The sequence below is a fragment of the Falco naumanni genome, chromosome 2 (genome assembly GCF_017639655.2).
Source record: "Falco naumanni isolate bFalNau1 chromosome 2, bFalNau1.pat, whole genome shotgun sequence".
In the NCBI taxonomy this organism is placed as follows: domain Eukaryota; kingdom Metazoa; phylum Chordata; class Aves; order Falconiformes; family Falconidae; genus Falco; species Falco naumanni.
Genome location: NC_054055.1, coordinates 114,491,839 through 114,513,414, shown reverse-complemented (window position 1 = coordinate 114,513,414; position 21,576 = coordinate 114,491,839). Strand labels below are relative to the sequence as shown.

General features: G+C 51.5%; 1 protein-coding gene across 1 annotated transcript in view; it reads left to right on the top strand.

The window, feature by feature from the left end:
• The first annotated feature begins 1,342 nt into the window (after positions 1-1,342).
• Positions 1,343-21,576, top strand: part of BCL9 (BCL9 transcription coactivator) — a 61,889-nt gene continuing 41,655 nt past the window's right edge. The window contains exon 1 of the mRNA XM_040582944.1: positions 1,343-1,627. The gene's annotated coding sequence lies outside the window, so the exon portion shown is untranslated. The remainder of the gene's footprint in view (positions 1,628-21,576) is intronic.

Here is a 21,576-nt window from a genome sequence, read left to right as displayed (position 1 = left end):
GGTTGTAGGAGCTCTGGTTTTGGGAAGTGGCTTTTCTCTTCAGCGCTCGAGTTCAAAAACATGCGTTCTCCCTTCTGCTGCAGGTTCAGGAGATGACCTTGGGTAGGTGACTTCATCAGCCCGAGTCTGTTTTACCTCTTGTTAAATTTAGATAAAAATACTTGCTTGGGTTAGTAAAGTGTCTTTGAGATCATTGGACAAAAAAAGAGCCATCCAAGTGGTGATTATTATGATTATTATAATTATTTTTATTAAATGAAACCAGCCGATGCTTGTGCAACACTTTTCTGGGCTCCGCAGACCTTTTCTGCTGAGACTCACAGAAAAAAACTGTTGTTGTCCCTGGACAGGGCTGTGTTTTCTGAGATTGAGTTTTGTGGTTTCGTTATGAAACGTATGACAGTCGGTCACGTGGTTTGCTTTCTGGGCCGCCTGAACCGTGCTGAACCCGTACGTAAGGCAGCACAGGGTTTAATGATTCACGCCGGCTGTGTTTTGGTTTAGCTTTTGTTGGACGGAGGGTGTACAAACCCCAGTGTCCGGGGAACCCTCTCAGCTGAAGCCACCCACAAAACTTTCTCCGAATTTCTGCAAGCCCGGACCCAACGCGGCCCCGCTGGTGGGCAAGACCCTTCCCGGGTGTCTCAGGTTGGCCATGCCTGGAGACAGCCCAACTTTCCCACTGGAGAACCCCCTCGCCCCCACCGTTAACGGTGCCAGAGGCTTGTGAAAATTTTGGGGAGCCCACGAGGGCTTTGTTTTTTCACGATTCCTCCTCAAGCCCTTCTCCCCAGCCTCTGGCCGCCGTGAGGGGGGCTGGGGGCTGCAGGCCGGAGCTGGCCCCAGGCCCGGGCGCTAGGTCTCCCCCGCTGGGCCGGCGCCGTCATTTGGGCGACCCTGGGGGCGACGAGGCACAATTCCGCGCCGGCTCCTCTGTCTGTCAGGCCGCCCGGGGAGCCGGAGCACGGTGGACACAGCTAGCGGCCAGGGCGGGTGGCGGGGGACGGGGGACATGTACCATTTACTTCGCAGGGTTACAGCTCGCCTCTCCTCCGGAGCGCGGCACGCCGGCCGAGGGGAGGCCGGGACCCCCGCAGCCCCCCGGCGGGCCCGGCCCGGCTGGGCGGCGGAAGGCGGCCTGCCGTGCCGCTTTCCCGGGGAGGCGGCGGGCGGCCTTCCCCCTGCCCCCGCGGGGCCGTGCGGGGAGAGGCGGCGGCGAGGCCCGGCCCGCCCGCCTGTCACCGGAGTTGGGAGTTCGCATGGAGGAGGCCGGAGGAGGAGGAGGGAAGGGGAAGGAGGAGGAGGAGGAGGAGGAGGAGGAGGAGGAGGAGGAGGGAGGGGGACGTCTTGTTTGTGGCTTGTCAGCAGCCGCTGGAGACAAGCCTCCATGTGTGAAAGCCGCTTGGCATGAATGCCTGGGCCGTACCAAACGCCGCGGCGCCCGCGGGGGGAGGCCGCCCCGCCGCCCCGCCGCCCCGCGCAGACAATAGGCCCCGCAAGGGTTCCCCCTAAGTTGCCTTGATGCTGCCCTAGCGCCCCGGCCAGCGCAGGCCGCGCCGCCGGCAGGGTCCCGCTCCCCGCCGCCGCCCCCCGACATGCCGCTCCGCGCCTTCGCCGCCTGAGGCAGGTAAGCGCCGGCCCCGCCGCCCGCCCCGGCTCGGCTCGGCTCGGCTCGGTCGGCCCCGCCGCCCCCGGGCAGCCCTGCGCGCCGCGCTGCCGGCGGGGAACCGATGGCTGGCGCCGCCGCCCCCGGGGCCGCCTCCCCGCTGCCGGCTCCCCCGGCTCGGCGCGGCGCGGCTGCCAGCCCGGCGGCGGGGGGCGGCGTGTGCGCGCCGGCGTGTGATGCGGGCGGGCGGCTGCTGTGCCGCAGTCAGCCCCGGCACTGCCCGGCTCCCCCGGCCCGGGGAGGGGATGGGGAGGGGGGGTGGGGGGCGGAAAGTTTCGCCGCGGCCGGTCAGCGGCCGTCCCCGCCGCGCCGTGCCTCAGTTTCCCCCCGGCCGCCGATCCCGGGAGCAGCGCGGGGGGAGGCAGAGCCGGCAGCGAGCGCGGGAGGGACGCAAAGCGCCTTCCACCTGTTGGCTCCTGTCCCGGCGGCTGGGGGGGGGCGGCGGGGCGGGGGGGGCTTTTGTCACTGCCCCAGCCCCCCGGAGCCGGGCACGCCCGGGCAGTCTGCCCCGGGGATGGGACATGGGTGTTTTATTCCCTCCTGGATGATGGGAGGTTTAACCCATCGGTGTTTACCGTCGCCGTTTGTCAGCAAGTCAATGCCCGGCTCGGCGTGAGAGCGGCGGTGCGAAGCCGGCTTGCTTTGCCCGCTGCCTGCCTGGAGGTTTTGTGGCTGTTAACCTACAGTTGGTGGGTCGATAATGTGCAAGAGCAGAAAACAACAACAACAACAACAACACACCCCCAAAACCCCAACAAACATAAAAGGCAGAGGGGAGAGAAACCCTCACCCTCACGCCCGGCCTCGTCACATCATCGGTGCTGGGTCTGGTTAAAATTTGGAGGGTTATTTTTTTCTGCCTTTTGGCATGAGACGCAGAAAGCCTCCCAGTGCGCTGGGTGCATCCGCGCAAGGTCTTTTAAGTTTGTCGTCTGCTATCGTTCAGGTTGTGTCGATTCTAGTTGTTTTGTTAAAAAATAACCTACAAGAATCTGAGCTGCACAAATGTTCGTCATCCTAATGTCCTGGTACAACCTATACGAGGCAGGAGCCGAAGGAGGGGGAGAGAGTGAAGCTATCTGCTTTCCCAGTCAAAGGCTGGGGGGAGAGCATCATGTGTTGAAGAATATGAGCAGGAATGGGAGGTGGGGGAGGGAGTCTAAATTGTCCTGAGACCCTATTCAATCCAGCAAGGAAGATGGAGGATCTTGCTGCTGCAAAAAAAATGTACGGCAGAAATCTCAGCCAGCTTCTCTCTGACTTGTTACCTCCCTTCAAGAAATAAATAAATAAGCAGAAAAAGAATCAAAGCAAACCCCCATGATTTGCTGGAACATTTTCCATGATACCTTTATCCCCCACGCTTTACAGTCAGATAGAGTCCGGTGATGGAGGTATGTGAGAAGCAGGGAGAAAGACTCTGAGGTTTATCGTCACAGGAGGGGGAGAAGTATCAGATCGTGTTTGAAAGGAGACTTGTCAGGCAGTGAGGTAGGGAGGAAAAATGCCTGTTCCAGGCAGCTGGACCTGGGGAGGAGGAGGAGGTGGCGGCTCCGGCACCTACAGTTCTGATGCTGGGTGGAAAACCTTCAGAGGGAGGATGTAGACAGGTGGGGGAGCGGGGAGGAAGGTTGTCCAAGGAAGACCTTGGACTGTCTCCTTGGAGGGCTTTAAGAAGAGGGGGAATTTTGAATTGAATCAGGACACGAGCAAGGATGGAGCGTAGCTACGCTGAATGCGGTGTAGCAGGACTTTTCACCATGGATGAAAACAGAGGTCGAGTTTTCTGGCTCGGCGGAGTTTGGGGTGGTTGGTAGGGGGAGGAGGTCTTTTGTAGCCAGCTCAAGGGGTGACAGTGGCTCAGACAAGGATTGCAGCTGAGGGGACAGAGAGAGCGCGTGCCTTGCCTTTTCCAGAGGTGGTTTCTCTGGTAGGGGGACCTTCTGTTCAAATGCCTTTGTAGATTTCTGTTCGTTATGCTGGAATCTGGCAACAGGAAGGGCAAAATATCCATCCCTTGTGAAAATATGTGTGGGGATGAAATAAGGCTTCATGGTGAATGCTCCCATGTACCCAGCCCCTCTGCATGCTCGGAAACAGCAAGTTTGTGCAAACACACCTGCTTGTGTAGCACATTCTTCCTCCTGAGGGGCAACGTGCACAGCGTGGTTCCTGCACAGACACGGCCCAATTCTTGTGTTTTCCTCAGTTTACATAATAGCTTATTCTATCAGCCTGGTAATGGTAGTATTTGACAGCCAACTTCACGACAGCACGAATTAAGATGTGAATGACGGCTAAGGCTTCAAACTAGTATGTGCCATGTTCTGGCTTTTCCATTCACAGCAACGTTCCCATGACGGAACAGGCACACACCACAGACGTCGCGCACACAATCGACACCGTAAAAATGTTATGCACATACACATGCAGGGGACCAGTCTTGGGTCAGACATACTCGAAGTTGCTCTCTTTGGGAAGAGGCTGCTTGTTGCAGACAGAGCTTGCATGCTGCTCTTGCATGCATGGGTCACACGTGTGCGTGCTCCACCTTTCCTATCTGGGATCACCTGTTTGAATTCCAGCTGGGCTGGCAGCGTGGGGAAGTTTTGCACCCCCCTGGATGGGGATTTGATGCCCTTTGTGTTTCGGCTTGGTGCTGGATGGGCTTGAGGCACAAAAGCTTAACAACAGAGAACACTAATGAGCCCCTGCTTGGCATGCTGAGAAGAAAGGCTGAGGGCTGAGTGGGCATGAAAACAGTGGCATGGAGCCCCCTGGCCAGAGCCTGAGCCTCAGCATGAAGGCTGGGGAGGGAGTGGAGTCTTGGGAGTCGGGGAACGAGATGGCAGCACTGCAGCAAAGGCACGAGAGGAGACCATGTTGGGGGGAGGAGAGCAGGCTGCTGTTTCCACATCATCTGAAAACTTAACCTGCTGTCAGGACAGAAGGAAGGCTTGTGCATATTTTATGTCACTTTTCTCCTTCTAGGACAAGCTGCTGATCTGATCAGCTATGCGCTTTAAAATCCTCGACGCGCCGATCAGCAAGTATGACTCGAGGCCAGTAACCAGCCTTGGCCTCCTGCCTCCGCTCCTTTGTGGACAGTCGTTTGCATCCCATGCCGCCCTTCCCCGGAGAGCGTGTGCACAATTAAACCCTGCACGCTGCTCCTCAACTACAGCATGGGATGTGACTAGCTGCATGGAGACGGGGACAGAAAATGGCAACGTGTCAGGGCTGAGGGGGGGTGTGGGGGGGCAGGGCATGGGGGCGGGGAGGGGAGTTGGCCATTTCTTACGCTGTTTGCTGATGTCTGGAAGGAGACTAAACGGGTAAATCGGTTTTCCTTTGAACTGGTTGTGTGTTGCTCCCATCAGCTGCTCTTGCCTCTGAGATCTTCGGCAGCAGCTCAGGAGTTGGTGGGGCTGGCAGTAAACAAAGCGTATTTCGCTCCTTCGACCTGGGTTTTGTGGTGGTGGGGCCGTCAGACAAGCGGATTTCTCCTCAGCAGTTACTCGGTGCTGCTCCTGCGTGGCAGAGCCACTCGAGCCACCGACATTGCTCTTACTCACGGAGGTGCGAGCACCGCCGATGCCCCCTGCTCTACACCTAAAGGTGCAGGCATCTCGGGCATCATAGTTTTGGTAACAGTCTGACACATGTGAACACGTTATTCCCCTGTCCTGTAAGCAAACTCACTGCCCTAAACACCATTTTGGGGCACATGGAGGAGCAAATATTTTTGCTCTGCGATGCGGAGTTATGTACCTGAGTTAACGTCACCCCTGCTTGATCCTTCGCTTGTCCCGTTTGAGCGCTGGCAGTCTCAGACACAGAGGTCTCTCAGAGCTCGCGTTCCTGACACTGATTTTGTGGGCAGCCTTAGGCAAATCGCCTTAAAGCTGGGATCGATCTTCCTGCTGAAATCTGCGAAATGGGGGTGATGCCTTGCCCACCTCCCAGGGAAGGAGCAGCGTGCTGAATGGCTCGCGTACCGCTGTGAAGCGCCGCGTGCCCCTGAGCAGACGCGACGGCGGGCTCGCACACCATCGCATGAAGAAAGCATGCGGTTTTGCACCAAGCGTGACTCATGCTACGATAAATTTTGCTAGAAGTATGCGCACACTCGGCGCTCTGTTGGACAGTGAATTCTGTTTTGTCCTTCCAGCAGAAAACAGCGCAACTTGCCAGTGACATGGACTGTACATGTATTCCCATAACAACAATATTATAAACATATGGTAAACCTGGTATAACAACTGCTGTCCCTGTCTCCACGCAAAACAAGGAGCTGATTAACAAAAACTTGAGGCTGTCTGAGGCTGTATCTCCCCAGACTGTGATCTCATCAGCTTTCCCAAGCTAACAGCAACCTGGTCACTGCTCGGATTGTAAACTTGGGGTGGGGGGGTGGGGAGAGCAGTTTGCAGGAATGGCTAGTTGTGATTCAGCCCGCTTCCCTCTGACTCAGTGCTGAACCATCCCTCAGCAGGGTGTTTGGGGATAGTACGCTTAGGATGTCACACATCAGTTTAGTTCTTGGAAGAGGTTCTGCGGTACCTGGGCTTGCTTACAACTGAGTTTTGTCTCAGCATCTTTCGTAAAAACAAAACCCTAAAAACTACTTCTATTAAAGACGCCATGGTAATTTTTGCCAAAAGGAGGAGGGAAGGGGGGGGGGGTGTCTTAGCCCCGGGCACTTTGCCAGACTCTAGCTCAGGAAATTGCAGTCTATCTAGGTAAAACTCCCCTATAGTTTAAATGAAAAAAAGTATTCATCTCTTACTGTCTTAAAGGGTTAGCGCTGTGTTTCTCTGGAGCCTTAAACAGACAGTACGTTCTAGCTGGAGAGGTGGTTACAGTTGCTTGCTGGGAGAAGAATTTTTTATGCAAAAACTGGGGCCTTTTTTGCATTTTTGAGAAGCTTCTAATTGAAAATGCTGTATACATTTTAGGTTATTGCAAGGCTCGAATGAATATGTGGATTGACATACAAATACAAGTGCAAGGAAATAAGCTGGTGTGCTGTTTGCGCAGGGGGCAGGCAGCTAGCAAATACATTTTTTTTCTGTAGCAGAAAAATAAGGACCAGTATTTTAGTCTTGCGCGTGTGCATCTGGGGGCTGGATTTTGTATGTTTAGCAGCAATTGCTTTTGTAAGCTGCTGCTAAGGCACGTAACTGGCTGTGTGCAATTGCAGTAATGGAATGTGAAAATGCAACTACACACAGACCTGTAATCTTGCATGCAAAATACTGCTGGTCTAGTTCTCCAGGTACAAAAAATGGTCTGAGATTGTACTTACCTTTCCATTTAACTGCGTTCACCTGCATTTTTCAGGTGGCAGCTGTGTGTATGGAGTGCTGAATGATTATCCTTGCTATTTTTGCTCCAAGAAGAGGGAGGAAATTAAAGTATTACTAGTGATTGGGGTAGTGCTTGTGTCGTGGTAAGCGCAGGGGGAAGTTGGGCGGGGGCTTGCAATGATAATTTCATAAGTCTTTGAAATCCTGGGGAGATGCATGGACGAAGAAGGAGAGCTGCTCTTCCCACTGCAGACAAGGACTATTGAACCATCGGGTTGATCGGTGGTGTCAGGATCTGGCCTTGCCTTCTGCCAAATTCTTTCAGGGTACTTTCAGCCCCCCCCCAAAAAAAAACAGAACATGCATTTGGGCACAGACGGATGCAGGGCTCAATATTGATGTGACTGAGGCTGTGTCTTTGAATATTCTGGCCCAGGGCAGGGTGGACCCCCAAAACGTGGAACAGGTTTCCTCCTCCTCCTCGCTCAGTGGATGCATCTCATCCCTGCCCTGGCGAGATGGGGGGTGGCCAGGGTGGGGGGAAGAGGGAAGGGGAATAGCTCACTTTCTCCACCACTTCACTCTCCCGGCTTCTCTGGTGACAGCGATAACAAAGGGCTTCTCGGCATTAGGTGATATGGATCTCTCTCAGCCCACTAAACCTGAGTCCTGCAGGCTTCTCACTAGCCCTCGGGCTTGGTTGTCACTGTCAGCTCACTGCCTGGGGTGGCCTGGGACAGTCCCCCTGGAGACTGAAGGCTGTACCTTCTCTACAAGGTCTGGAAGCAGGGATTGCTTCCTACTGAAAACCACGATTGTATTTTGGGGTTACTTCTTGCCATCCTGGGTCCTTGACTGCAGTCACTTCCATTTTGCATGCTGCTCTTTGTAATTGAATCCATCGATGTATATTTAATCCACTTGGCACCACAGTTCGTAACTAGGCACTGCTTCCCAGCCTTCTGTCACTTGTTTTCACAATTACCATCTTTAAGTTAGGGCGGATGCCTGCCGCTCAGCTTTTCGCCCAATTGCTGTACTGTCTTGGAGGACCTGTGCTTGACAGTCAGGTCTACAGTGGGCACAGCTCCTGTCCTTTGATCTGGACATCATCCAGGGGTGTAGGGCTCGGGCAAGGGAGGCTAAGCCTGTTGGGTTTAATTCTCCTCTCTGCCACTGATTTGCTGTGTGTGATCACAGGCAAGTCCTTTAACCTCAGGTGGCCTCAGCTGACTTATCTACTCCAGAAAGGTGTTGTAATGCTTAATTATTGCCAGCTTTTCAGAAACCCTGGAGGGGGAAAAAAAATGCATTTTATTCAGAAATATCTCTGACCTCCCTGGCCTTTCTAAGCTGTCTTGGTGGTGCTAGGAGATACTCTTTTCCCTGCCTTAATAATGTTTCTTCAATTTTTCATCTGTACATTCACCCACTCTCTCAGCTGCATGTAAAAATGCCAAGCTGTCTGAAGTCATGGAAATATTTTTATAAACTTGACAGCCACGACAAACATTCCTCCTCAGCAATAAACAAACAAGGTACACAACCTGCCATTAACATCAGTTTATAGCAGAGAGACCTTCGTCACTCATTGATGAGGGAATCCTAGACAATTCCTGCCCTAGCAAGCCATAAAGTAGTGTTGTCTGAGGTTAGGAAAATACCGGAACCTTTGGGTTCCTGTGTGCAATGAGTAACTGGAAAGCTCTGTTTGCCCGTGTGTGTACGGCAGTGCAAGCAGGCACCTGATTATTTGGTTTATTCAGGGCTCTGACAAACTGTATTTGGCTGGGGTGTACGTGGCGTTGGGGGCTTGGTGTTTGTTTGTACACACACAAAAGCCTGTTTACCATAGTGGCAGTTGAAATGCAAAGGTGGTACAAATTAAACCGGATAAATATTAGATACCTAAAAAAGGAAAAAGCTGCAAATGAAGATGTTAGTGACTGTTGCAGGAGCAGAGCCCCGTCGCACAGCCTCCCCTGCACCCCTCTTTGGTTTTCCTTGCAGCTGGCTGTAAGCTGGTAGGGTTAGCAAGTACCTGAACCCACACTGCAACTTCTTCTCCCTGCAGGTAATTCTCCATGTAAGCACTCAGACGGTGCTTGTTTTGGTGTGTTCTGTGTTAATTTACTCTGAATACGTCTAAGTCCGGATCTTCAGAGGCTTTGGTGCTGGCGAGAAAGAGCAGGTGCTTCTGTTTTTCCTGTTTCTTTGGGTTATCTCTTGTTCTTCTAGCAGGCCCTCTTCCTACCATCTTTGGGTAGTGGGCTCTTTGGTGGGCTCAGGAAAAAGAAGTCAGGACTGTTCTTCACGTGTATCTTTGACAGAAGGCTCATAAGCAGAGAGCTAAGCTCCTTTCTACCATCTCACTCATTGACTGCCTCTCTCAGTCTCTGCTCCTTAGTTCCTCCCTTCTTAAAATGAAGATGACAAGTCTTCGCTCTGCTTCCACAAAATCATTGAAAGCCAAGGAGAAAAATATGCAGGGTTTTCATCTGCCTTCTTTGGGAGACCATAAATAATCCCTCTCCCCCCCCCCCCCCCCCCCCCCCCCCCCCCTCTCCCTCTCCCTCTCCCTCTCCCTCTCCCTCTCCCTCTTCCTCTCCCTCTCCCTCCTCTCCCCTTATGTCCTCTCCCTCTCCCTCCTCTCCCGCCGTCTCCTCTCCCTCTCCCTCCTCTCCCGCCGTCTCCTCTCCCTCTCCCTCCTCTCCCTCTTCCCCTCCTCTCCCTCTCCCTCTCCTCTCCCCCTCCCCCCTCCCCCTCCCCCCTCTCCCTCTCCCTCTCCCTCTCCCTCTCCCTCTCCCTCTCCCTCTCCCTCTCCCTCTCCCTCTCCCTCTCCCTCTCCCTCTCCCTCTCCCTCTCCACCTCCCTCTCCCTCTCCACCTCCCTCTCCCTCTCCCTCTCCCTCTCCCTCTCCCTCTCCCTCTCCCTCTCCCTCTCCCTCTCCCTCTCCCTCTCCCTCTCCTCATTTTAAGAGTTCTTATTATATTCTGTCCCTCTAGGTCTCCTCTACTTCCACCGCTCTTGCAATCTGTCTCTCTCTGCTGTTTCCATATCCCCTTCTATTTGCAGCTCCCTTCCTTCTGTTCATGTCATTTTCTTCTCTCACCCTGTATCTTCTACCCTCCCCCACTACTGATGCACCGCACACTCTTCCTATCGCCTCTCTCTAGTTTATCCCCCAAATTCCTCCCTTACACGTCTGTCTGGCACGGACCCCTTTCCGTTGTCCCCAGCTGTGTGTCCCTGCAGCCTGGCCGCACGGGATCTGCCGGTGGGGCTGGCTGGCCGGGGCCTGGGCGAGAAGGACAAGGCGTAGCGGCCGGACAGCCTCCCGCCGCGGCCATGGCCCTGCCGTTGGCCAGGCACGGTGGAGCTCGCCCTGTGACGGTGCACGGTGAGACTCCACGCGCTTGTGTGCCGCCGGCTTGGGATGGGGCTGCCTCGGGTCTTGTTCTGAGCTGCAGCACGGTGTCACTTTGATGACCGAGTACTTTATTTCTGCCTGGAAGCCTGATGAAGTCTGTAGTCACAAATTTTGTCTCCTGACGTCACTTTTTACCTCCTTGGACATGGCCTTGCGACTTGTTCTGGTCCTGACCTATTGTCCTACTCCCTACACTCTGCCCTGAACACGTGGACGGTGTGCTGCCTGGCTGCTGGGAGACGCCTGTGCTTGTCAAGAGGAGGGTGGTTGTCCCACCACGTCGCTCCCAGCTGAGTTCAGGGCCCTCTGCTCTACCAGGGAAAGCCGTGACGGGGGAGGGAGAGGGCTCACACCGAAGGTCTCAGCATCTTGTTGGAGAGTTGCACTGAAGCCCACAAGCCACTGGCACGGCTGTGCTCTGTTCCTGGGAGACCTGCGCTCAGCAGGGGAAGAGTAGCTCTTTTGACAGGACAGGAACAGCAGGGTCACTGAGTTAGGGAGAATCCCTCTCCCATCTGCCGGAGGGAGCCACCTGATCCCATGCAGAGGCTGTCCCACTATCTGATTCCAGCTAGAGTTTCCTCCAAGTCAGCTGGAGTGGATGCAGACTATTTAACCATCTCCCTGCAGGGATGGGGTTTTGGCTGCAAGGATCCTGGCCAGCAGCGACAGTTGAAAGGTGGTGGGTTTTTGGATATCCCTTCATGGACTGTGTTTTGCCTCCCACGAGGACATGTGACATGGAGAAGTCGCTTCCCCAGGGCAGGGAGAGGTGGCTGCAGCTAGGTTGATGGGAGAGCTGGCCGAATCAGGGCTCATCAGCTGTTCCTGATGGCAAGGCATGAAGAAGTCACACAGATGGTCACATATTGAAGTTCATCAGGAGTCCTACAGGACAGGGCATCATGGTGACTTTCTGGCCTCCAGTGGAGTTTAGCTCCATTTCTGGGTAGCACCACATTTGCCCCTGCCAGGCATGACTCAGTCTCAGGCTCATAAAAGTCACGAGCCGAGCCTCAGCAATCCTACCCAGACAGTTCCCAGTTTCTCCCTTCTGTGTCTACGACAGACCGACCCGTCCTTAGCATGCTGAGATGGTATCCCTCGTGCTCCATGCAAGGTGCCATACACCTTTTCCCTTTTTTCCCACAGCTGTTTCTCTCCCTCTCTGTACCTGCTTCACCTGTTTTACCTGCTCTCTCCCTCCCGCTCTGCCTCTGGGCTAGGTCTCTTTCCAGACTCTTTCCAAAATCGTGTTCCTCTGCCTTAGTCTGCCTTCTCATCTAGCTTTCTTGTCTCTCTGGTCACGCCATAAGCTGTCAGCAGCTAGGGGAGAAGGACCATTGCAAGAGCAGGGCAGAGACTGGAGGGTGGCTGGGAGAGCAGAGGGGGAAGGCAGAGCACTCCTGGATCAGGGTCCATCATCTGCTGGGGTCTTTGGCCTCTCCCAGGTACGTGCCGTTAGCAACACAGCAGAAGTCCCCTTCCCCCAGAAGAGTGATTTTCCCATTGCTTCTACTTCACTATTGGCAAGCTCCTGAAAGGTTAATGAAGTCATTCACTGCAAAAGGAAAAAGCACGTCTTCCCGTGTTTTGCATAAATTAATCTTGAAGATTATGGAGCAGCCCGTGCACAGGGCACAGGACATTCAGCTTTGTCCTTGAGTCTTGTCACCCCAAAGGCAGCGCTGGGGCTGTTATGTAGGTGATACGTCCACTCCAGTCCTCGAGATGAGCTTAGGTTAAAACTTAGGTAAAAAGCTGTGGCCTCCCCACCCATCTTTATTCATGTTTCATTGTGTCTAATGGGGAGGAGGTCCCCAGGAATGCCTACAAGCCTCCCCTTCCTCCCATTGCGGTGGATCCTTGTTTCCCACAGATCCTCTTTAGAAAATGCCCTGTATCAGGTTTCATTCCCACTGGATTTTTTCTGTCTGAGAAGTATGAAAAAAAAAAGCATTCAATTGGTTTTGAATCACATGAGTGGGAGCAGGGACCAGCCCCAGAAGATAAGTGTTCTGACCTTTACCGCACTCTAGATAACTGAAAATAATAACAAATAAATGCATCTTGTTTCTAAACCTCAGACTTAGGGATGCATCTTTGCCTTGCGCAACAAGAGCCTGAGCCAGGGCTCTTGGGAGGGCTGAGGATACGGACCTGGCAGCTGCCAGCAGTAAGCAGCAGCCCCTTTGCTTTCCTTTTGGAAATGCAGCTGGTACAAACCCAGATGTTCAGGCTGGGAGGGAACAGGGGCAGGCTCCCCACTCTCCTGCCATCTTGCTGCTGGGATCCTGGCTGTTTTCCGGTAGCTGGCTTGCTGGGAGAATGAGAGTCTGATTATTTCTGGCCCGTTTCCTTGCGCTTTGTGCCTCTTCTTTTCACATACAGGGTTGACCTTACAGGGCCATACAGGGCTACCCACCAACTGGACCTCTGCGTGTAGGCAGACCCTGGATAAGAGTATGGGATTTGCTCTGGAAAAAAAAAAAAAAAAAAGAAGTGTTAAACCCCCCAAACTGGTGTTTGAAAATAACTGAGAGAACCTGTCTGCAAGGAGGACATACTGAACTGTGACTGCCAGCGAGCTTCCCAAGCCTGGATCTTAGGTCACTGACTCAAAACTCTGTCATCCCCTCCAGATGCCCCTGGGGAGGTCCATCTGAGACGGCCTCTCTTTGCAGGCTGCTGGTGACAGTAAATATTTGTACACTGCATACTGAAGTGCTGATACGGGGCTGGAGTCCCGTCGTGCAGTGTGCTGTCCAGACACCGGAAAGCGACAGTCCCTGTCCTGAAGGACTTATTGTAGTCCCAAATTAGAGCATTCATGGTGCTTTCTGTAGTGGTTGTGACTTCACATTCCTCCACCAGGACGTTGCTTCCCTTCCCCCCTCTGTTACGTAGGGAGCTTGTTTGCTTGGTTTCTGCCATCCAAACCACCGACAACTGAAGAGACGCCTGTTTGCAGAGCTTGGGGAGGATGTTAGGAGGTTTCTGGCACTCTGTCAGTGTAAAGCGTCTTATTTATTAGAGTCTAATGCCCGTTTGGGATGCACTTCTGATCTAAAGCTCCTGAATTCCTCCCTTTTAACGCTGAAGATGCCATTCAGAGAGGCCCCCTGGGCCCAATGTGTGCTTCTGCTGAACACTGCCCTGATCATATATCTACCACTGTCTTGCTCAGACTTTAGGTTCAGTGATTTTGTTTCCATTAGAAGATCTCCTCCAACTCACCTCTTCCTGCAGGGATTACAGCAGATAGCCAAATACGATTCCGTGGGCCGTGGGCTACTGTATTGCAGCGTATGGAAGTGTGTGCATTTTCAACACGGAACCTGGTATGCATATGGATGCTCGCGTTCGTGTTGTATGGGTGCTCGCGTTCATCTTGTATGGGTGCTCGTGTTTGTCTTGTATGGGTGCTCGCGTTCATCTTGTATGGGTGCTCGTGTTTGTCTTGTATGGGTGCTCGCGTTTGTCTTGTATGGATGCTCGCGTTCGTGTTTTACGGGTGCTCGCATTCGTGTCTGCTAGTGTACTTGGGCTGGAGGAGGTAGCAGCAAAGGCATTGGCATCTGGAAAGAAAGGAATGACAGGCTTGCCAGGGGAGGGAGGAGAGAGTTTGGTAGCTGAGATGAGGATCGGGTAACAGCTGGAGGGAGAGATCAGATTTAGGATCCCTGTTGTTCACTTAAGAAAATAGGAGTAGTAGTACGTTGTTTATTGGAGATTGTGTTATTCCTGTGCATTATTTATTAATCTTCTGCTAATGGTACTGCATAAAGAAGTGGCACTTCTACAGAAATTTCACAGACAGCTGGAGGATCAGTTCCAGGAGGTATTGTAACCAGGTCAGGTTGGTGTAGGGAATCCTGCTGGGCTTGGTTTTGACAGGCTTTGGAAAAGAGAAGATTGTTCAGGAGGCATTTGGAGGGGAGAAGGGGGGTGGTGGTGTCTGTGACTCACCAGGGAACAATGATCGCTGCGAGGATAAAGGGGCAGGCTGGAAGAAGACCTGGAGACAATGGTGAATTCCTGGGTTAAAGGGCTTCAGGATTCCAGCCTGAAGTACGAGGAAGTGTGAGAAAATTAAGTATTTAGGAGAAAGGTTTAGGAGTAATAAAGGCAGCTGGGGAGGGAAGGCCAAAAGTAAAGAGAAAGCAGGTTTTACTGCACGCTGCGCCTTGAAGCGGATCCTGGAAGGCTTGAATTCGAGGCAGGAGTAGGAAGAAGGGACGTACAGAAAGAAGATGGCCTGTGCAGTGAACGTGACTGAAACCATTCTTGACTTCTGTACCGCCTGACCGCACAGCCGTGCCAGCTGCAGCCTCAGCAGATGTGGCAGGCTAAGCAGAGGTGCTGAGGTACCCTGCCTACCCAGAGACAGGAGGTTTGTAAAGTTTGTAAAGCGCAGACAGATGGGTGCCAGGATGGGTGCTCCCAGCCAGCTCTTGGATACTAGTCCCTCCTCCCATTTGAAAGATGTCCAGTCACTTTGAGAGGTGGGGCTGGTGTTTTGGTAGGTGGCATTCTTTCACTCGGCCATGAAACTGAAATCAGCAAATACCGCAGGACAGTATCACGCTACTGGTGCAAACCATCTTCGGGTGAGAAGCAACTGTTGAAATACTGGCCAGCTCATAGCTCCCAAAATATGCAGCCAAAAACGCAGTCCTCAAAGCTTTTGTTTTTAAGCTCTGTTTTACCCACCAGTTCAACCATGTCAGTATTTTGTGGGGAGCACCCTACTTACTGCCGGCGACTGTTTCCACAAGCCAAGGGCAGGCCTAAATGGTAGTTGCCCGGGTGTCTCTTCTACCTGAGTGTCTCGGTGCTGAGCTGGTGCAGAAATGTTGGGGTTGGAGGGGAGAAGGAGAAGCTGTAGCATAAATGCAGCTTAGCGGGCTGTCCTTTATTTTTCTGGCTGCAGCGTAAAGCCAACTCTGTTAGACAGACTGTGAACACGGGGAGTCTTGTAGCACAGACGGGCTTTGCAAGGAACTCTGTGACTCTGTGACTCTATGAGCTAGAGTCAGCCTCTTCCCTCAGTCATCACCCACAGCACAGCTGAGCCACCGTCACGGAAGCGTTGGGATGCAATTTCTAATTGTACGCAGCTTTGATGCAAATCATGCGACGAGTACGTATGTCTATTGGTGTGTTTAAGAAATTTTTTTTAAAGTTATTTGAAGTCTTAACACTGCACAGCACCCTCCAGCAAACCTCCTTATTCTGTGCAGCAATCGTGACAGTATAGGTAGTGCTAAGCGCGCTGAGAAGTTGTCACCGTAACTGTGCGAGTGGCCTCCAGGTTTTGAATGAACCCGGCTGTGATGGGGCGCAGCTCTGTTAATCCGCTGTGTCTATTAGAGCAGAAGGTGACTTGGGCTAGCCAACCAACTGCAATGCCTTCAGAGAGCGTTTCTGTACCTTGGGAGAATCTGAGATCATCTGAGATGTGGGACTTGGCTTTTCGCAGGGCTTATCCATCAGGGAGGGACAGTCCGTTTCAAAAGCAAAGCACTGATGAGTCCAGGAATGATAAAATCGCCCTTGGATTTTTTTTTTTTTTTGGTGTGTGTGAACTCCTAGAAGTCATCTATGTTGGTATAAATGAGATCATTTGGCCTAATTAGTTCCAAGCTTAATTAGCAGTAATTATCCCAACATGGGAGTAATACTCGAGTAGGAAGTACTGAGTCCTCGATTAGATAGATCTCTAATTGGTGTTACAATATTGTAATTAAAGCATGCTTGTACGCCTCTGCCTCTGCAAGTGATTTGTTTTATGTCTGATTAAACAGGGAGTCCGGCAGCCTCAAGGAGGCCAGGACATCACCACTGATTGAAACAGTGTATTATTCTTTGTTATAGGAAAGAAATGATGAATCACACATACTAGGAAACACTATGGGCCAAATTAATCCTTTGAGTAATTGCTACTGGAGTTAGGGAAATTACAACAGGGGTGAATTTGGCCTCAAGTGCATAAGCTCTATCTGTATATCACACAGTTAAACAAATACTCATTTGAATGTGCAGTCTGGCAATTACACCATCAGATGAATGCAAGTAACTTAATCTGCATTTGTGATCACTGGATTGCACGGGTGAGTTTCTTTGGCTGCTGGGTGATCGTTATGAGATTGCACATTCTGCTCAGATTTTGCAGGAGGTGGTGCCATGTGTCCCGGGATGTGCTGCACCCCGAAGCAGTGGGCAGGGCTGGATGACCGCTGCTGGCTGCAGCATCCTCTCCTTGTCGGGGTAAGACCCCCAAAGTACCGCTAGGGTCACCAGGAGCACCTTGCAAATGGAGGAGGTGGACAGATAAAGCGTCCTCTTTTCTTCCCACATGGTTACCTTTAGTCTGGCCGGTCAGACCCCGCCTAGCAGAAGACACTTCAGAAGAGCAGGTAAACAGATGTTTTTTGAGGAAGTTCGAGAAAAAGAGAGCGAAACGGGAACTTTCTGAAATTAGTCAGCTTCAAAACATGAAAGCTTCCTATGTCTTTTTAAGAAACCACCTCCTTAGGATTTGGCAAGTGCGCTGCTTTATTACTTATCTGTTCGCTGCGTGAGTGGGCGACTACTTCCTGATTTGGTTCTTCAATATAGAGAGATCATCAGCATAGGTCTGTAGAGGACAGTAACTCCTCGCCTACGGAAAGTAACAAATAGGAATAAGGATGCATGTATCTTCTGGCTGTCACAGAGGACTTCAAAGCACATTCGAGTCATATCCGAAGTAAAACGTCATCTTATTTCCATAGTACAGCTGCAGAAACTGAGGCACAAATCCGTTACTTCCCTTGCTATAGTTCATGGCGCTGGTGTATATGGCAACACCAGGAACGCGGCGCAGATCTCATCACCTTCTGCTTCACCCACAAAAGCACTTTTCTTTTGCAAAGGGGAGAGTCCAGAAGGAGGGAGATGACTTGAGCAAGGAAATAAAATACACAACATTCTGTTAAAGTGATATTAGGGATAAGAATTTAAACATCCCATATACGGGAATTCAAAGCAAGAGTTTCCATAGCAGCATTGCTTGGCCATATTGTATATACACTATTTTGCATTGCTCTCATGATGTCAAAGGCATATTCTAATAGCTGTGCATGCAATATGTCTGAATCAGAGTTGCTATGAAACTTAAGGCTGAATTACACCACGGAGGCATATTCTTGTGCGGTGCTGGGAGGAAATAATAGAACTAGGTTTTGTCAAGATTTTTCTCCAGTGATACATTTTTGTTAGAAAATTGCTGATTTGCCAAAACTGTTGCTATTTTCGGGAAAAGTTGATTCCAGTTTTCTGTCCCATCTTTAAAAAAAAAAAAAAAAGGAGAAAAGTTTTGAAGTTGTCAAAATGAAGTGCTTCAAGAAGGTAAAATAAAATCTTGCATTTAATTCATTTGGTCATAATTTCTAGGTATAAGTTTTGAAAACTATTTTTTACCCCGATCAGATATAGAACAATGATTTGAAATCTCTGGAAATCTTGAAGGAACAAAAAACATTCCCTTTCACCCTACATAGTCCCAAAGTGTCCTGGGAGTGGGAGGTGGACTGCATCACTGGACACCATGTGTGGCTGCCGGGTGTGGAGCAGTGGGAGCAGTGGGAGCAGTGGGAGCAGTGGGAGAGGTTCCCTCCCCCAGGTACCTCTCTGCCTACCTGGTATATTATAAGGTAGAAAAAAATGGCTGTGCAGTACTGCTCAAATCTTCCACAAGACCCAACTCTCCCTAAAACCCCCCAGTATCACCTGGGGATCAAAGGGTTAAGCCTTTGGACAAGGGTTTTGGGTGGGAGCCGCAGTCTCCTCACATCTTTAAACCTCCCTTCAGCAGATGATGGGATCTCCGTGAGGGGGGAGCTGCTGCCTCTCCCTCGTTGATGCCCCACACTAGGGGTGGTGGGACCTGTCCTCACCTCTCTGTGCACCGCCAAGGGGCCTCCTGTGTGGTGGCGCAGCTTTTCACTGCACTCACCCCCCTGCTTTCGGTCCGTGCTCCTCATGAGGCTCTCTGGGGGAGAAGAGGGATGTTGCACCTCAGGCTGGGAAGGAGTGCTCGAGCTCATGGAAGAGCCCTGTGAGTTGGTTTGGCATCACTTTTCCTGCTGGCAGCAACGTTTCCTCACTACCAGCATTCCCAAACGTTGGTGTAGCCGGTATGCCAATGTCTCCTTTCTCCCTGCTCCTTCATGTTGCAATTGCCAATTTCAGTGTCGGTGCCTGAAGAGCTGTAGTTTAAACTTGCTTTGCTGTGCATTGAAGCCATTCTTGTTTAGGGAAGAAACTGCAAAAGGGGTGTGGGAGGGAGGAAAAGACGACGAGCGCTTTTTTTCCCCTATGTGGCAGCGATGGATGCTGGGTATTAAGAGAGAGACAAGCTGACAAACATCTGAATGAGTGGAAGAGAATCCTAACCCAAAGGGAGGAGTTGTGGTTTAGGTTAAAGCCACAAAGGAAGTGAAGGAGGTTACCACTTTCCTGTCTGTGGGCAGGAGGTTCTCCTTGTGCTCATTCGAAGGCTTAGCTCTAGCTCGTTCTTCCCTAGGAACACACTCATCTGTGTACTTCTTGAAAAGCATTCGATCTGGCATCTGATCTTGGGAGTGACAAACATCCCCTTTATCCACAGAAATCAGCAGGAGCTGCGAGCTAAAGAACTGGGAATCCCAGTCTAATTTATGGAGCCGGATATACTAAGGCATCTTGTTAAGCCATGTGTCTTGTTTGGTGCTAGTGCCTGCAGTATATTTCTCCGTGCGTCTTCTTCTTGCAGATTCCAGCCGGATTTTTTTGTTGTAAATACCTGTACCTCCAGGGCCTGCTGGCTCTCCACAGGTCTCACTTCTCTCCTGTTCCCAAGTGATTGGCAAACTGTGTAGCTACCCTGCCTGGATCTGGCGGTCTCACGAGCTGATACAGGGCAGATTCTGAATGCCGTTGGGTCCCCACCAGCATGGCCTGGGATCAGTATTTTTCCTTGATTTTCACCACGTGCTTTTCTTGTCACGGCTCAGAGGCTCTAGCTGTTTGCGGTCGCAAAGTTTGTTGTCTCGGCTCTATAGCTTCGCTCTTCGACTGCGAGGAGAGGGCGACTGGTTAACACTGGTGGGGTGCAGAAGGCGTACCAGGAGGGAGATGAAGGAATACAGGCTTGCTCTTACAAGAGAGTGAGTCTTATCCAGGGTCTGAGGAGCGCTGGCGTGCCAGCCGGCTATCTTAACCCGAGCTATCCACTGGCGACTGCACAGTTAGAACCACTGTCAGTGACAGTGACTTTAGTATGTGCCGCCAGTGCCTTCTGATCACTGTGTGCTACTGTACATGAAAAGAGCATCTGAAAGGTGCTCCCTGAAGAGCTGTTATGTGGTCTCTAACCTTCCATTAGCAGCTCACCTTAGCCCCTAACCCTGGCCTCGAGATGCAGCAGTCATTTCATTTACCAGGTGTGAAAATCATATTTTGCTGTGTGAGGATGATTGCTCTATCAGGTGTATTACAGTATCTGCTTTTTTTTTTTTTTTTTTTTAAAAAAAAAAAAAAAAGGCTTTGTTAGAACTACAAGATATCATTAAAGATTTATATGTGGCAAATGTGTCCTTTTTTGCAGAGAGTTTCCTTTTAGAGACCTTCAGGGTATTGATTGCAAGTAGATTTTCCTCCTCTGTTTTAAAACATTTCCTTTGCCTATGGATTTTCAACATTACTCACTGGATCTGTGTGCAGTACGTTCCCCAGACTATATTATCAAGCCAAAGTCCCTTACTGCTGGCCTTCAGGGACCGATTCTGAAGCCGGAAAGACCATTCATTCGCTGTGTTCACTCAGTCCTGAGCAACTCTCCAGCATTACATCCTTCTTACTCCAGGATGTACGCTGTCATCTAACTGAGCCGTGGGTCTGCTTTCAGCATGTGCCAGTGGGTCCCAAACCTAGTCTGGCAACAGCCTTGAGCTATCCCTTGCCTGGAGTGAGTGGTGTTTGTCTGGATGGTTTAGATGTGAAGGGAAAACAAGCTGTACAATGGGGAAGTGAAGAAACCGGAGTGGTGAGCAGCTGAAATTGTAAGGTGGTTTGGTTTTGGTATCAGCATTTTGTTGCTTGGACTCATCCTTGTGGCCATTAGAGTGGGGTGGGGGTTTCTTTCTGGAGAGAGCAGAGGATTCAGAGGGGAGGCTGGGGGTGCCGGCGCAGCACAGAGCCCAGAGGAGCGAGGTACCACTGCCCTTCCGAGGGGAAGTGCCCATGGAGAGCAGGCTGAGGTCCGCCAGCCATTGCTCTGCCTCAGGATGAGGCCCTGGGTTCCATGTTCTGCTGGTGGGTGAAAGTGCTCTGTGCGAGCCAGCTGAAGTGTGGGCTCAGCCATCTTTTGGTGGATCGTATGTGTAAGCCATTGAAGACCTTAAAGCATCTGGCTTACGGTATTTGGCTTTGTTTACTGTAGTGTTATAGCCTTAGGGCCACAGAAAATGCAGCTTTATTGAAATCATTGGAGTTGTGCTTGCTTATGGCAGCAGGGAGCTAGGGACATGTTTTTTTTGGAACATGTTGCCAGGAACATAAACCCTTTTCTTTGGGAGATGCTTTGTAAGGATGGCTGGAGTAAGTGCCTGGGAAACATTGTCCTAATGGAAACAAGACGCAGAAATAATCAGGTCTCAGAACAGCTCTTACTTCTACCCCACATCTGTGAATTTCAGAGTCCGCCATCCTAAGGCTCAGTCCTTCTCTCCTTCCTCATTACCATCAAGTCTTAGTTTTGAACACGATATACCCCACCAAGAGCTGGGACACCATGGGGGACACTGCAGTCTCTGCACATGGGAGGAACAGGGACCTGGATGAGGAAGCCAGCTGACTTACGTGAGAGTCAGGCAGGCTGAAGTTGTGTGGACAAAGCAGCAGCAGTCTTTGTTGTCTGATTCTTAAGTGGAAGGTACCTGTGCTTCAGCATTTAAATGTTTAAAAGAGATCCGTGCTACAGTCTTTGATGCTGGACACTCATACAAAAGCAATTACCAAAACGCAAGTGGTTCTTAAAGACACTGTAGCCAGAGCACTACCTGCATTCCTTGCATGCTGGCTGGACTGCTGGCATTCATTTTGTCATGGTTTGACAGAAACGACAGGCAAATGGTATAGGTTGTGTG